The sequence below is a fragment of the Ictidomys tridecemlineatus genome, chromosome 2 (assembly GCF_052094955.1).
Source record: "Ictidomys tridecemlineatus isolate mIctTri1 chromosome 2, mIctTri1.hap1, whole genome shotgun sequence".
In the NCBI taxonomy this organism is placed as follows: Eukaryota; Metazoa; Chordata; class Mammalia; order Rodentia; family Sciuridae; genus Ictidomys; species Ictidomys tridecemlineatus.
This window is the reverse complement of record NC_135478.1, coordinates 66,758,321-66,774,751: the sequence shown is the minus strand read 5'-3', so window position 1 is coordinate 66,774,751 and position 16,431 is coordinate 66,758,321. Positions and strand designations below refer to the sequence as shown.

The 16,431-nt window shown below is 32.0% G+C and overlaps 1 pseudogene across 1 annotated transcript in view; it reads right to left on the bottom strand.

Moving 5' to 3' along the window:
* LOC144368139 (son of sevenless homolog 2-like) overlaps window positions 1-16,155 on the bottom strand; it is a 49,850-nt pseudogene extending 33,695 nt beyond the window's left edge. Inside the window, exons 1-8 of the transcript XR_013427911.1 lie at window positions 16,088-16,155; window positions 15,067-15,715; window positions 14,525-14,604; window positions 12,433-12,555; window positions 7,698-7,801; window positions 4,725-4,947; window positions 3,433-3,552; window positions 3,119-3,281 (exon numbers count right to left, since the gene is read on the bottom strand). The product of XR_013427911.1 is annotated as a son of sevenless homolog 2-like (transcript). The remainder of the gene's footprint in view (window positions 1-3,118; window positions 3,282-3,432; window positions 3,553-4,724; window positions 4,948-7,697; window positions 7,802-12,432; window positions 12,556-14,524; window positions 14,605-15,066; window positions 15,716-16,087) is intronic.
* Between the last annotated feature and the right edge of the window lie 276 nt (window positions 16,156-16,431).

Here is a 16,431-nt window from a genome sequence, read left to right as displayed (position 1 = left end):
TAGCCTGTAAAATGAATAAAGTGCCTCAGAGTTTTTCAATATCTGAGTTGAAATAATTAATCTGAACAGATAGTTAATTTCTTTAATATATAAAATTCATAAGTAAATAAAATGCGAATACCCAAATAGAAAAATTCAAACATAAAAATATTTTTTCTTCTTCTCCCTCCAATCATAACCCACTAAAAGAATTAATGAAGAAAGACATATTTTTCCACACTATTCTTAATATTCATGCAACTCCACTTAGAGGTTTAGGGTTTGTTCTGTTTTGTTGTACTAATATGGAATCACACTATAGTCATTCAGAACTTCCTTATGATTTTTCCCCACAAATATCACATATATTCTTGCAAGATAATGTACAAAAATGACATCATTTTTTTCTATAGAACAATATTCCATGTTATAGGTATAAGAAAATGTATTTAATCATTCTTCTGCTGATGGAAAGAAGAATATTTCTAGTTTTCTGCTACTAAAATAATGCTAAAATAACTATATCTTCATACATATAACTTTATACTGTGGTGCTTTTATTTCTTTAGGATTTTATTTATTTAATATTCTGGGTCTGAGAGTATGTGTACTTTAAATTTTAACATACATTGCTGGGTTGCTTTCCACAAAGGTTTTACAAATTTATATTCCCAAAGGCAATATTAATATAGTTGAGTTTTTACCTTGTTAGCTTTCACTTAGAAAAAGTCTTTCATAGTAAAAACACAGGAAGACCCCATAAATTTGGATTGATTTATGAGTCTATATATCAAGGCAGTATAAAAATGTTTAAATTAAAAAGCAGTCAAAATAAAGAGACACTGAAAATATATAGTTTGACTGTCTTCATATCTTTAATATATTAAAAAGTCCATAAGTAAAAATGCAAACATCCAAAAAATGAAAGAAGACATGAATTAAATAAATCATAAAGAAAAATAAAAGTGACCAATAAATACATTTTAAAATATCCAATATCACTAGTAGCCAATAAATGCATTTGAAAATAGCTAACATCTCACCACTTTTTAAAAACACAAGTTTAAAATGAGAATTTTTATTTTTGGCTGATAAAGTCTTTAAAGTTTTCAATACAGTAATACCCAGAACCATTTATCATATTTTTTGCTAGAAAACACTTGGCAAAAGTACCATCCTTAGAAACTTCTAAGGAAATAATCATATTCTTTTTTTTAAAGAAAGAGAGAGAGAGAGAGAGAGAGAGAGAGAGAGAGAGAGAGAGAGAGAGAGAGTGTGTGTGTTTTAATATTATTATTTTTTTTAGTTTTCGGTGGACACAACATCTTTTTTTTATTTTTATGTGGTGCTGAGGATCGAATCCAATGTCCTGCGCATGCCAGGCGATTGCGCTACCACTTGAGCCATATCCCCAGCCCCAGGAAATAATCATATTCTTAAAAATACATCTACATATGGGTGGTCCATGATAAATTATTTGTCACAACAATAAAATCCAAAATAACTTAATTGTTCCACAACAGAATGATGGAATAAATTATGGTTTATGTGTGAGGCAGAAAACTATGTAGGCATTAATAATCTTGTTTTTGACAACAAACTAAAAAAAAGTGTTAAAGAGAAAAATATGTAGGCTACAAAAATCTACTTACAATATAATCTCAATTTTGTTATTAAAAGACATAAAATCTTTCTATACACTAAACACATTATTTTATAATTTAAAAGATAAAATTTTAGAAAGGGTTCTTTCCATATTATTTTTTTGACTATATCTAAAGGTGACACTTCTCAGAGGAATATACACAATCTATCAACAAACATGAAAAAACGTTCAACATCTCTAATAATCAGAGAAATGCAAATTAAAACAACTCTAGGATTTCATTTCACTCTAGTCAGAAGAGTAGTTATCAAGAAAACATGCAAAAATTAGTGTTGGCGAGGATGTAGAGGAAAAGGCACATTCATACATTGCTGGTAGGACTGCAATTGGTACAGCCAATCTGGAAAACAGTATGGAGATTCCTCAGAAAACTTAGAATGGAATCACCATTTTGACACAGCTATCCCACTCCTCGGTCTATTCCCAAAGGACTTAAAAACAGCATACTATTGGGACAAAGCCACATCAATGTTTATAGCACCACAATTCACAACAGCTAAACTGTAGAACCAAACTAGATGCCCTTCAATAGATGAATGAATCAAGAAACTGTGGTATATATACACAATGGAATATTACTCAGCAGTAAAAGAGAATAAAATTATGGCATTTGCAGGTAAATGCATCGAGTTAGAGAATACCATGCTAATCGAAGTAAGCCAATCCCCAAAACCAAAGGTCGATTGTTTACTTTGATAAGTGGACACTAATCCATAATGGGGACAGGGGGATGGGTTGAGTGGAGGAAGTTTGGATTGGCCAAAGGGGAAGGGGCATGGGAATAGAAAAGATGGTAGAATGAGATGATCATCATTACCCTAGGTACATGTATGATTGCACGAATGGTGTGATCCTACTCTGTGTACAACCAGAAATGAAAAATTGTGCTACATTTGTGTACAATAAATCAAAGAACATTCTGCTGTCATGTATAATTGATTAGAACAAATAAATTTTTTAAAAAAGTTATTTGTGTGATTATATTTAATATCATTTGTCATTTATGGGAGACTATCAAAGTGCCATTGAAGAAATTCATGTGAAACTTTATTATATTTAGGTTAAGCACATTAAAAAGAGGTACAGGTCCTATATTCTTTGACAAATCCTAAACTTACTAGTATATATTGATATATTTTTAAAAATATCTTTAAATTTCTATATTTAAGTGGAAAATATGGATTCATTCAAAGATAAATTCAAGCCAGGAGTGGTTGTAATCCTAGGTACTTGGGAGGGTGAGGCAGGAGAATCAGAAGTTTGAGGCGAGCCTCAGCAACTTAATGAGGCTGTAAGCAACTTAATGAGACCCTGTCTCAAAATAAAAAATAAAAAGGGCTGGGGGTGTTGTTCAGTAGTTGAGTGCCCCTAAGTTCAATCCCTGGTACCAAAAAGACAGGCAGTAGGAGCAATCTCTTTGATATTAATTTTATCTTTCCCCAAAAGGATAAAATATTTAAGCCTAAAACTTACCTCAAAGGTATGGTCTAGTCTGTACACTGACACTGAATTTACTGCACTGACTATCTCCAGTACACCACTGAAATTATTCAAGTCTTGAAAAACTTGCAGAATTTCTATAATTCTACTTAGTACTGCCACCCGTTCTTCAAAATTTTCTGCTTCCACAATGCATCTAATAACAACAACAAAAAATCCATGGCTTAGAAAAGTTTCTCCACCTAACTTAAGAAATAAGAAACTTCTTTAGAGCCAGAATTAAAGCTTAAATAGGACTTGTTATGATGATGATTAAGAAGCAATAATAAAGAATAAACAAAACTTACTTTTCAAACCACAGGGTGAGGTTTCTGGTATGGCGAATCATTTTTAATAAATTTGGAGAATTTATCTCTTTATCTTCTTTGGTCCACACACTCCCTACAAGTTCAGAAGGCTGGACTTTCCTAGAAATAAATTTAAAAAAATCAGTACAACCTAATCTATCTATAAAGGATTAGTATCAAGATTATTTAAAGATCTGCTAAACTTAATTTAAAAACAGATAATGACAAACATGAAAAAATATTTTCTCTAAGGAAAAAAACTGCAATAAAATTCCATTTTATTATTGCCAAAGCCACAAAACCTTAATAATATCAAATTGGTAAGAAATGATAAAATAATCTCCAACTCCAATATGCAAGTAAAAATTGATACAATCACTTTGTAAAACAATTCAGCAGGATCTTCCATTACTAAAGATATACATACTAGCTGACCCAACAATTCTATTGCTAAGTACATTCCTATGTAAACTCTTACAGAAAGTTACAAGAACTCATTCACAAGACTGTTCACTGAAGCACTATTTACAGAAGGTAAAACGCCAAACAATCTACCAGTTCACCAAAAAGAGACTGAATAAACTGTGGAATACTCATAGAATGGCTAAAATAAGTGAACTAGAACTATATTCATGGACTTTAACACATATCAAAAAGAATATAAGTAAAAACATGATGCAGAATAAGTATGTTTAAAATGTACAAGCCAATACTATATATTATTTAGGAAAATGTGTGTGTGTATATATAGAGAGACAAACAGAGTAAGCATCAAATTCTGGGTAGTTGTTATTTTTTTTATTGTTGGTTGGTAGTTGTTATTACTTGCGGGGAAAGGAGAGCAATGAATTAGGGAGAATTATAGAATTTCAATTTCATTTGTAATGTTTTTGTTATACATGAGCACTCATTACATGGCTGCTTATCATTAGGATAACTTCTCTAGATATTTATATTTCAAATGAGGGCTCCTGGATACAGAAAAGATTTTAATGGAATGATAGTGGCAGAGGCTTACTGTTGAATAGTTGTTACTATTGTAGTGCATTAGTCTTCCTACCATTCCTCTTGTGAAGGATTGCTCATCCTTAATCTAGGTCTATATAGCAACATGTTAGAAGACTTACCTACAGGACATACTGTGATTAAAACTGCTATGAGCTTCCCTCCAAACCCAGGAAAATAGATGAGATATTTTTAAGCTGTCATGAAATGTATCAAAATGTTTAAAAAATAGGTAAGAGGAATGCTCAAGGTTTTTGAAAATAGACCAAGAAATAACAATTACCTACCTGTAGAGATAAGATTCCAAAAGTGTTAGCTGACAAGCAATTTCTATTGGGTGAAGTGTCATAAGATCAAATGTTTCAAACTGCCCTGGTTTACTGATATGCCATTCAATTGGTGGAGGTGGACTTTCAAAGGTAATATTATGGCTTATTCCATTTGCCTGAGCTTGCTTCTTCCTCTTGATGATCTTAGCAATTGACTCTACCCATTTCTTCATAGCTTTCCCTAGAAAAAACACAAAATTAGAATGTCTTTTACTTGACAGACATAACTGTAGATCTTCATATAAATTTTAACGTTCACTCAACTTCAACAATTATCAACTCATGGCAAATTTTTGCTTCATCTAACCCAAATCATGCCATTTCTTCACTCTGTTGTTTGTTTTTTTTTTTGTACTAAGAACTGAACCCATGGATGTTTTCTCACTGCACTACATCTCCAGTCCTTTTTTGTTTTTCATTTTCAGACAGGGTCTTGCTAAGTTGTTGAGGATCTCACTAAATTGTTAAGGCTAGTCTTGAACTTGTGATTCTCCTGTCTCAGTCTCCTGAGTTGCTGGTATTATAGGCATACACCATTATACCCAGCTCTAGTTATTCTTTAAACAAATTCAAAAATCATATCATTTTGTCTATATTTAAGTCTTTTTAAAATAATCATTAGGTCATTATGACATAAAAAATGAATCATTTTTTTTTTTAAATTTTGTTTTTAGTTATACATAACAGAATATATTTTGACATACTAGATGGAATATAACTTCCCATTCTTGTGGTTGTACATGAGGTGGAGTTACACTGGTCATGTATTCATTCATATATGAACATAAGAAAGTTATGTCTGATTCATTCAACTTTGTTTCCTATTCCCATCTCCACTCCCTCTCCTTCATTCCCCTTTATCTAATCAAATGAACTTTTATTCTCCATCCCTGTTATTGTGTGTTGGCATCCACATATAAGAGAGAACATTTGGCCTTTGATTTTTTGGCTTATTTCACTTAGCATAATGATCTCCAGTTCCATCCATTTACTGGCAAATGCCATACTTTCATTCTTCTTTATGGCTGAGTAATACTCCATTGTGTATATACACCACATTTTCTTTATCCATTCATCTTTTGAAGGGCACCTAGGTCGGTTCCATAGCTTAGCTATTTTGAATTGAGCTGCTAAATTTCTTTGTCAAAAAGTGAGATCTTAAAATCTTCAAATACTTGGTTAATATTCAAATTTCTATCTCTTAAATATTTTTCTTATAGTTAATTTGTTTTAAAAGGACATAAATAACATTTACTTAATTATATTTAGTCCATATGTCCTAAGTTTCCTTAGGACTACAGGTTCTCCCTTTATGTCTCATTTTTGCTTGCAATTTATTTGTTGAAGTAATGGAATTGCTTGTATTGTGGTGATTCTCAAGTCTGTCTTGCCAACTGTACCCCTATGGTATCATCTGCCATGTTTCTCTATCCCCCCTATTTTCTGAAAACCAGAGACATAGAGATTGATGTTTTTGTTTGTTTTAGTATTGGGGACTGAACCCAGGAGCACTTAACCACTGAACTTCATCCCTGGCTCTTCTCTTTTTATATTTTATTTTGAGACAGGGTCTTCTTAAGTTACTTGGAGACTTGCCAAGTTACTGAGGCTGGTTTTTGATCCTCCTGCCTCAACCTCCCAAGGTGCTGGAATTATAGGCTTGTGCCACTGTGCCCAGCAAGATCAATGTTTTTACATGAATACTTGCCAAGAATACTTTAATAGGATTCTTAACCAATATCTTATACTGTTAGATAAAACACAAATGTTCTTAATATAACATATGTTTGATGACACATATTATAGCCTGGAATTTTATCACATAGGCTATGTTTGAAACTTCAAGTTGGAGATTCCTATCTTTTAGACACAAAAATGTATTCCTCTGGGGGCTGGGGTTGTGGCTCAGAGGTAGCACGTGCAAGGGCCTTGGTTTGATCCTCAGCATCGCAGGTGCTAGATTTGATCTTAGCACCACATAAATGTAAAATAAAGATATATGTCCACCTAAAACTAAAAAAACAATATTTTTAAAAAATGTATTCCTCTGGAATATGTTTCTAAGAGAGGAAATATTATTTTAAAAAGCTGATAATCATCTAAAATTAAAGTACCAGATTAAGGAGAATAAAAAAGCATAAAATTGCTGGGTGTGGTGATGCACACCTATAATCCCAGTGGCTGGGGAGGCTGAGGCAGGAGGATCATGAGTTCAAAGTCAAGCCTCAGCAACTTAGCAAGACCCTAAGCAACTCAGCGAGACCCTGTTTCTAAATAAAATATAAACAAAGGGCTGGGAATTAGGCTCAGTAGTCAAGTGCCCTTCCCCTGAGTTTAATCCCCAGTACCAAAACAACAACAACAAAAAGCATAAAATTATATATATATTATTTATTTAATGGAAACAAATGGCAAACTTGAGGGGACATAAAATTAAATAGCTTTAATTTATTAAAAAGGACTTTTGACATTTTTAAAAGCAATATTCTCCTTAAAAACTTAAAAGGGGGGGGCTAGGATTGTGGCTCAGAGGTAGAGCGCTCGCCTAGCACGGGCGGGACCCAGGTTCGATCCTCAGCACCACATAGAAATAAAGGTGTTGTGTTGTGTTCATTTACACCTAAAAAATAAATTAAAAAAAAAACTTAAAAGGGGGTTAAGAGTATAACTCAATGGTATAGCACTTGCCTAGCACGTGCAAGGGCCTTGGTTTGATCCTCAGCATCACAGACAAATAAAAATATGAGAAGACAAGGTTCTAAGACTTTATATGGTTCTAAATATATGTGAGCTTACTGGAGTTTATAAAGATCATTCCAAATGTTATTTCAGCTTTTTAAAAATGGAAAGCAATTTACATTCTTAGTCATACAATTTTGAAAATAAGCTCAAATGCAACATAAGAGCCAATCAAAACTTTAAATAATATACCTCTTACACTTGAAATGAAGGATTCCAGTCTTTTAAGCAATTCCACATCTCTTTCAAAGTCATAAAAATGGTGTTCAACCCAATGGTGAAATACATTTAAAATCCTGGTAAAATAAAAGAATCACATTTTAGTGAAATCTTCAATTATACATTTTTTACTTCTATACTTCTTCATTATACTTCTTTCATTTTTCTAATGCCATGGCGATAGTTTTATATGCAACAATCAATATAATACTTAGAGTCTCCATTTTTAATGAATACCTTAAGTGCTTCAATAAGAAGAAGAAAATCAATCTCCAAACTGTACATTATTTTTAAATTATACTTTAGCCAGGAGTGATGGCTAACACCTGTAATCCCAGCTACTTGGGAGACCGAGGCAGGAGGATTGCAAGTTCAAAGCCAGACTGGGCAATTTAGTGAGACCCTATCTCAAAATAAAAAATAAAGGGCTGAGGATGTAGCTCAGTGGCAAAGTGCCCCTGGGTTCAATCCTCAGTACTGCAAAAAAATAAAAATAAACATAAAAGTTATACTTTAAAATATGTATTTGTATAAAGATTATGGTTTCTGTGCTTAATCACCAATTAATGTTAAGGAAAAGTATCTTTTATTTATTCATATATAGAAAATACATGCTCTATAATAGAAAAGCTATTTTAAGTTTTTAAATTGAAAAAGTATTTTAAGCTGTAAATTTTTAATGTATTTTTTATATAAAATGGAAAATTAACTAAGATTTATTGTATTTGGTTCTAAATTCAAGTGCTAGCCTAGTGTCGTTGCACATGTCTATAATCCTAGTGACTTGGGAGACTACAGGAGGAAGACTGAACTTCAAGGCTAGACTAAGCAATTTAGCAAGGCCCTAAGCAACTGAGTGAGACCCTGTCTCAAAATAATAAATAAATAAATAAATAGATAAATAGGGCTGGGTATGTATCTCATTGGTAAAGCACCCCTCTGTTCAATTCCCAGTACCCCCCCAAATAAATAAATAAATAAATAAATTCAAATGCTATCATCAAATTTCTCTGTAACCTACAAATATGCCTATAACCTTATTTCATTTTAAAAGACAAAAATATTTTTGTCAAGAGAGTGATTTTGTTTTGCATATCACAAAAATGATTACTCCTGATCTTGCAAGTATTTAATTATCTATACAAATATAAAATGCTCTCTACCAGAGACATCCTAATAATATTACTTTTCTTCATTACTTCAACAAATGGCCATTTGCAGGTTAGATTTTTATTTCCCTACCACAGACAACTATATTTCTCTCAGACTATGCAAGTACATTTAATTACCAGTCTTCATCATGCTATTTATATTAAAACAACGTTAAGTCATTATGGTCTGGTAAGTTCAGGAGCTTAGAAAATATATCAAAAGATCATAAATTGTTAGCTTCTAATTTCCACTTATATCAGTTCAAACAGTTCTGCTTATATTTTCTTTCTAGTTTCTATAGTATTGATGTAATTTTAAAATTACGATCAGATAAAAGAAAAAAGTCTAATCAGACTTCATCAAACTTAAAAACTTCATTTCATCAAAGTATCATTAAGAAAACTAACAGGCAAACCACAATCTGGGAGAAAATATTTACAAAACCTTTTTCTGACAAAGGACTATATCCAGTCCTACTCGATATACTTATACAACTTAGTAATAAAAAGATAACTCAACAAATGATAGACATGAGTCAAACCTATTCTTCAAAGATGAAGAATGACTAGCGAATAAGAGACAGTAAAATGTTCTCAACATCATTAGTCAATAGGGAAGAACAAATTAAAACCACAATGAGATACCACTATACACCCAACAGTATGGATAAGGTATGAAGAATAACATCACTAAACAATGGTGAAGATATGCAGCAATGGAATGCTCATATATTGCTGGTGAGAATGTTCAGAAGAAGTTTTGACAGTTTCTTTTTAAAAGAAAACACACATCTACATTATGTCTTAGCTATTCTACTCTGAGTTATTTACCCAAGTGGGAAAAAAAGAAATACACACACCCACCCACACCCACATTCACACTAAGACTTCTAACATAAAGTTCATAGCAAATTTACTCATAATCAAAGACTGGAAAAAATGCCCAGGTATCCTTCAATGGGAAAAAATACATGAACTGTGGTGTATTCATATAAGGAAATAACTATCTTAGTAATAAAATTTAAAAAAACATTGATTCAAGCAACATGGATGAACCTCAAAAGCATGTTGAGTCAGGCATGAAAGTTATAGAATCCATACCTTTCTTTCCCATACTAGTCAGAGTCACACCCACAACAGGAATGAAGTAATTCAGACTTGGGGATGGCACCAAAAGATCTCAGAAATTATTATCTTCTAAATTAACAAGTGAATTACAACTCCTGAACAGAGAACAAGGAATGTAGCCTTTGAACACATCTTTAAAAACCCTTGTTCCCCCTGATCAGCAGAATCAAAGCCTCTGGGACTGGAGTCCCCTGTGTTTCCTTTTTGCTAGCAAAGCAATAAAACTTCTCTCTCCTTTTCCTCAAAACAAAAACAAAAAAGTGTAAAAATCAATTTATACAAAATTCTAAGACAAGTAAAAGAGTCAATAGCAGGATAAATCAGAATACTGCCGTTGGGCAGTAGCAACAAAAATTGACTAGAAGGAGCACAAGGGAACTTTCTGGGTTGTGGTCTATCATTCTGTATCTTGAAAGGAGTTTGAATTACAAAGACATTAAAATTTAACCAAAGTACACTTAAAATGTGTGTATTTCATGTTATGAACATTTTAGAACAAATGAATAATAAATACTGAAATGTTATTGATATATAAGTTGAAGCATTTAAGAAATAGTGTATTTTGAAACACATTCAAAAGATTAGGTGATTAATGAACTGAGTGAAAAATGAAAAATAAATATATGTGATAAAAGTAAGTGAAATAAAATGTTAACAGTTGATCTGGTGGGTTTATCATTGTTCACTATGAAATTCTCTCAATTTTTCTCTTTTTTAAAATGTCAGAATAAATTGCTAAATAAAATATATTAACTTACATTTTACTAAAATTCCTTCAATGCTCACAGAAAAAGTTTAACAAACTGGCTTGAATTTCAAAGCCATCTTCAACTCTACCCCAATATAGTTAATCTCCTCTATTACAATTTACAATACAATGTCTTCATTCCTCTAAGTTCAATTTCCTTACCTATTTCCTCTGCACACCATTCTCAATCCTGTCTTTTAACCTTTGTTCATACTACTTCTAGGTACCCTCCATACCTTCAATCACCTTTCTGCATATCTAAATTCTACACATCCCTTCGGGACAATCTCAGATTTTACCTCTTCTAAGATGTCTTCCCTAACTACTGGAGTCTAATCTTAGCTATTCCTGAAGTTTTATAGGAGTATATTTTTGTGAGCCATTGAACTATTCAAAGTAGTATAATGTATAGCTATTTCATGTATATTTTTACCCCAATAAAATCATAATATTATGGAACCATATCATGACAGTCTATTATTTTTCACCATAAGTCGACAAGTATACAACTGAGAACATGCTTAGATATAAACATTTAAAGAATTCACATGACTGAGATCTAAGATCTTATTTCCTGTCTGCCCTATAATAGGGACCTCATAAATGTATGCCTCATTTGAGTAGATTAGTGCAAATGCATTACAGTTACTTGAGAAAAATTATTCTTCTTTTTTCTAATGTAATGGGTAAAAAATCTCCTTTTCTTATACAAAGAATGGCATGTTAAAAGTTTTGGCTAAAAGACATATAGCTAGGAACACCAATATTCCTCTAAAATTGAATTTATTTATGGTAATTATCCTGGAAAATAATAAATCCAGTTAAAAACTATAATTTATTAGTTAACAGTAATCAAGGAAACAATATTTAGAAAAAATATTTACATCATATATAGTTAATATGATAACTCAATATCCAATCATAAGGGAGAGATAATAATTTAGTTTTCATTTGGATTATAAGAAGGTTAAAGGAGCTTCCAATTTTTAATGCTTAGTGAAACAAAAACACAATGGCTCAAGAGGTCATATATGGTCCCATCCTGTCACTCCCTTTACATGACCCAAGTTCAAATTACTTAAACATACTAAGTTTTCCATTTCTTCATATACAAAGTTAGAATAATCATTGTGTTGCATCATAAAAAAAAATGTGTTTTGAGGATGAGATTAAAAAAAGATAAAGCACTTAGGGTAATATCTAGCACAGAAAGTACCTAACTGGCAACTCTATAATTAAATCTATTATAGAAATTACTGCAATGATTCCTTAGGTAACTTTACATAGGATAAAGAGTAGAAAAAGCAGTAGAACTTCCATAAATATTAAAAATTATAAAAAAACAAACAAGGACCAAGTACCATTACAAAGGGACATAAGGGAAATAAAGTGGAAAGCTGACAGTAAGCAAGCTTATATATGTAAGTTTTACTTATAATAACACACATTTATTTTGATCTGTAAATATATCACATGTCAGAGAGAGCTGATGTAAATAACATGGTATACTTATATAAATTTCTTCAGGATATTTATTTAAAATAGCTTCACAGTGAAAGAAATTTGGAAATTTGACTGTCATAAAATTAACAATAATATTTATATTTAATTAAGAGCTAAGAATTTTGTGTTAACTATATACTGAAAATGGCACATAAGAAATGTAATATTCAGGTCAAACCTAAGTTGTACTGGTTGAACGTATTCCTTTCGGAATCTTTTAAGGTCTGCACTGATTGGCTGCTCACCTTTCTCTATTGCCAATTTGTCTGCTTCAGTAGGTTCTGGCTCTGGAATTTGAAATCTAAGAAGAAAACCAAAAGGACAGGAATTTGTTCATAAATAAATGAAAGATATTTTAAATACAACAACAAAAAAAGTTGACCAAAGAATCCCCTTTCCTATCACTTTGTAGAAAGTGCAATTACTGTTAAGCCTTCCCTGCAGTACTCCATACTACACAAGTACAAAAATTGCCTTCAGCTATATGATCCTAAGATTTTATATCAAATCTTTATAAAAAGTTTTTTATGATTAGCATTAATCAACCAACAAAGGGTTCATGGAAAAGATCCAAGAAAAGATCCAAGAAAAGAATCCACAGGAATATAACTTCTTTAAAGATCATAAAGAGCTGGGAGATTTAGTGTATGCCTGTAATCTCAACTACTAGGGAGTTGAGGCAGGAGGACTGCAAGTTCAAAGTCAAATTCAACAATTCAGTGAGACTGTCTCAAATAAAATAAAAGAGACTGAGCATGTAGCTCAGTGGTAGAGCTCTAGCTAGCTTCTGCGAGTCCCTGTATTCAATCCCCAGTACCATAATGTGAAAGAAAGGACTTATCTAATCATCTATCCTTAATATTTATATCATAAAATGAAAGCGGACTAATCAATTTCCTTAAATACGTGAGTATGAAATTCAAAAAGGAAGCCCAAGATGAACTTTTAAATTAAGAACATAACCTAAGTGGGTAAGGTAAAAAATCAAAATTAAAAAACCAAAAACCTTGCCTAACCAGAGGAAATATAGCTATACTGTAAGTTAGGAAATATAGCTATAATGTAAGTCTAGCAAATATACTTTCCTTATTTTGGACACAGAAATAGAACAATAGATTTTCAGAACATATTATACTAAGTCTTGTAAGTTTAATTTCATAGAACAAAATGGAAATAGGGGTCAAGACAAAATTTTAGTTAAGTTTATAAATGTAAAACAAAAATCATTTTGTAGTTCAGATTATATATGTACATATTCATATACATGTGTGTATATACATATACATATACATATTTGTGTATGTATATATGTATTTTAGTACATTTTGTTTTTTGAAATTGGATCTCATTATGTTGCACAGGCTGTCTGAAATGATCCTTCTGCCTCAGTCTCCCAAGTACCAGAATTATAGACCCATTCCATGACATCCAGCCAGGTTCTTCTTTTTAAACTACAAAGCATTTAAAGTATCACTAAGTAAAAACATTCAGTTAAAAAAATTTTTCAATTCAAAAAATGTTTAAATATTAATAAAGGAATTGTTTATTAGGCTTAATAATAATACATGATTTATTTAAAATAAAAATTTTTAACTTTCAGAGACACACATAGAAGTATTTACAGACGAAATATGTTTTCTGAGATCTACTTCAAAATAATCCTGGGGGTAGAATATTTAAATCTGTAGGGAAGCAGATAAAACATGTGTTGATAATTATTGAAGTTAGATAATGGATAAATGGGTTCATTATATTTTCTGTCTACTCTTGCACATGTTTGAAATTTTCCATAACAAATTTGTTTTAAAATCAAAAAGTGGAAAATTTTCTTAAATAACAGAACGAATTTTACTATAATGTTGTTTTTTTTTCCTCTCTAAATTGGGTCTTTAAGGGGCTGGGATTGTGGCTCAGCAATAGAGCGCTCGCCTAGCACATGTGAGGTGCTAGGTTCCATCCTCAACACCACGTAAAAATAAATACATAAAATAAAGGTATTGTGCCCAACTACAACTAAAAAATATTTTCAAAAACTGTATTAAATTGGGTATTTAAGATTACCTCTTGGAATATTGCTAATAGCCGAAAAGAACTATGTTACAAACAGCAAACACTACTTAAAAAGTATGGTAATACATCTAATGTAATGCCAAATAAATTATGTCAACACCTACCTGAGTAGGTACCAGCTACTAGGCACTTTGCAAGGTACAGAACAGTTAATTTTTTTTATAAAATATTAATGCAAGTAAAATATACATTTTTCTCACCATTCAATCAGTAAGCTTAGCAATTCCTGGTTTACAAAACGAACGATATGTAGTAAGAAAAGTATGAACAAAATTGGGATCTGAAAAAGTAGAGCATAAACATATTTCATGTTCAATTTTTCAGTTTAATTAATTCAAAATACCATATTTCCCTTCCTTTTTAGTTTGGTTCTTCCTGCCAACTGTGGTATTTTCTTGATAAATAAGGATTGTTTTCAAATTTTTAAAATTTGCATTAATATGCAAATTTTATGAGCACTTATTTAATAACTAATCAAGTTAACAATATTTAATTAGCTATTTATCCCTTTTGATTCTGCAGTATTTTAATATTCTGGAGGCAATTCATTTTTTTTTTCCTGAGATCTTCTAAATAATTCTGGGAGTAGGTATTTAAATCTGTAATGAAACAGATGAAACATGAGTTGACAATTATTAAAGTTGGATGATGGATAAATGGGTTTATACATTATCTTTGAACACCATTTAAAAGCTTTTGGAAATTAGGCCCTAGATAAGTACTCACAATGAGTTTCACATACCTGCATACATATGATATGTTAACCTTTCAATTAATTTCACCACAGCTCCTCCTTTAATAATGGGGATTCCACTTCTACTTTGCAAGTTGTCTTCAAAAACAATGTTTTCCTCAGAGTCTTTTACCACAAAACGATACACATCTGGACTTGGTAATCTCAGTGGCTGATCATTTTCTTCTTTCAATAAAACAGAATCTAGCATTCTATCTAGAGTACTACGATAATGAAGAGAAATAATGGTTGCCATCCAATTATTTTTCTCTTCTGCAGAATTAGCAGCAAATATTATGCTGTCTTTGGATACTAATTCAAAAGCATGTCTGCACTCACAAGTATCTTCCTTATCACAGATTTGTACTTTCCTCATGACAAACTTTTCTTTTAATCTATATTCTGCACTACTATAACCTGGAAGCGGGGTCTGGCCATGATTAGGTTTACAGCTGATCATTAAGCCATCAAAGAGAAAAATATGTCGTTCATGTTTAGCACCAGTTCTTGTCAATGGTCCTTCCATTATAAATTCATTGCAGCACTGTCCAATATCTTTGCCTTCCCATCCATCTATGTTTTTCTGAATTTCTTTCATTTTTTGATGGCCAGGTGCTTGCTTCTTAATTGATGATTATAAAAAGGGCAAACAGGATCCCTAATAAAAAATGAATATAAGATTATTCAATGATTACACAGTTCTAATTCCTAATTTCTTCAAGTGAGAACTATCTCAAATCAAGTGACAAAAATATTAAGTTGGAGTGAGGGTGTAATCCAGTGGTAAAGCACACGGTTATTAGAATACATGAAATTATGGGTTAAATCCCCAGACTTTCAAAAGAAAAAATTAAACATCCAAATACTAAATTTTATATACAACATTTACTTTTTTTCATTACTGTGAAAGTGAAGTACTACAGACTATATTTCAAAATTCCTAATGCCATAAGTACTAAAATTACAAAAGAATCCTAAATTCTTATACTGATTATACAATTTTTTTTAGATTCATTAAGTGTATCTTAACATATGATCTTCTTTCTTTTGTAAAAATTCAAGGTTGGGTTTGGCAGTCCCTGGCTGTTGCTTTTGCATCTCCCCTTTATTCCCTACAGCAGCCACAGGGCTGCTTCCTAAATGCCATACAAACAGCCTCACTCCTTTGCTCCAGACCCTCCAATACCTTCTATCCACCCAGAACAGAGCCCAGAGCCCTCATCATGTCCTACAGACCATGGGGTGGGAGCTGAGCAGGAAACAGGGTGCCCAGGCTCCCGGACTTGTTTTCCTGGGGCTGTCAACAGAGCGGGGATCCAGACCTCGTCTTCTGGTGCTGCCCTGGTGGTGGGTGAGGTTCTGTCCTCAGGCACT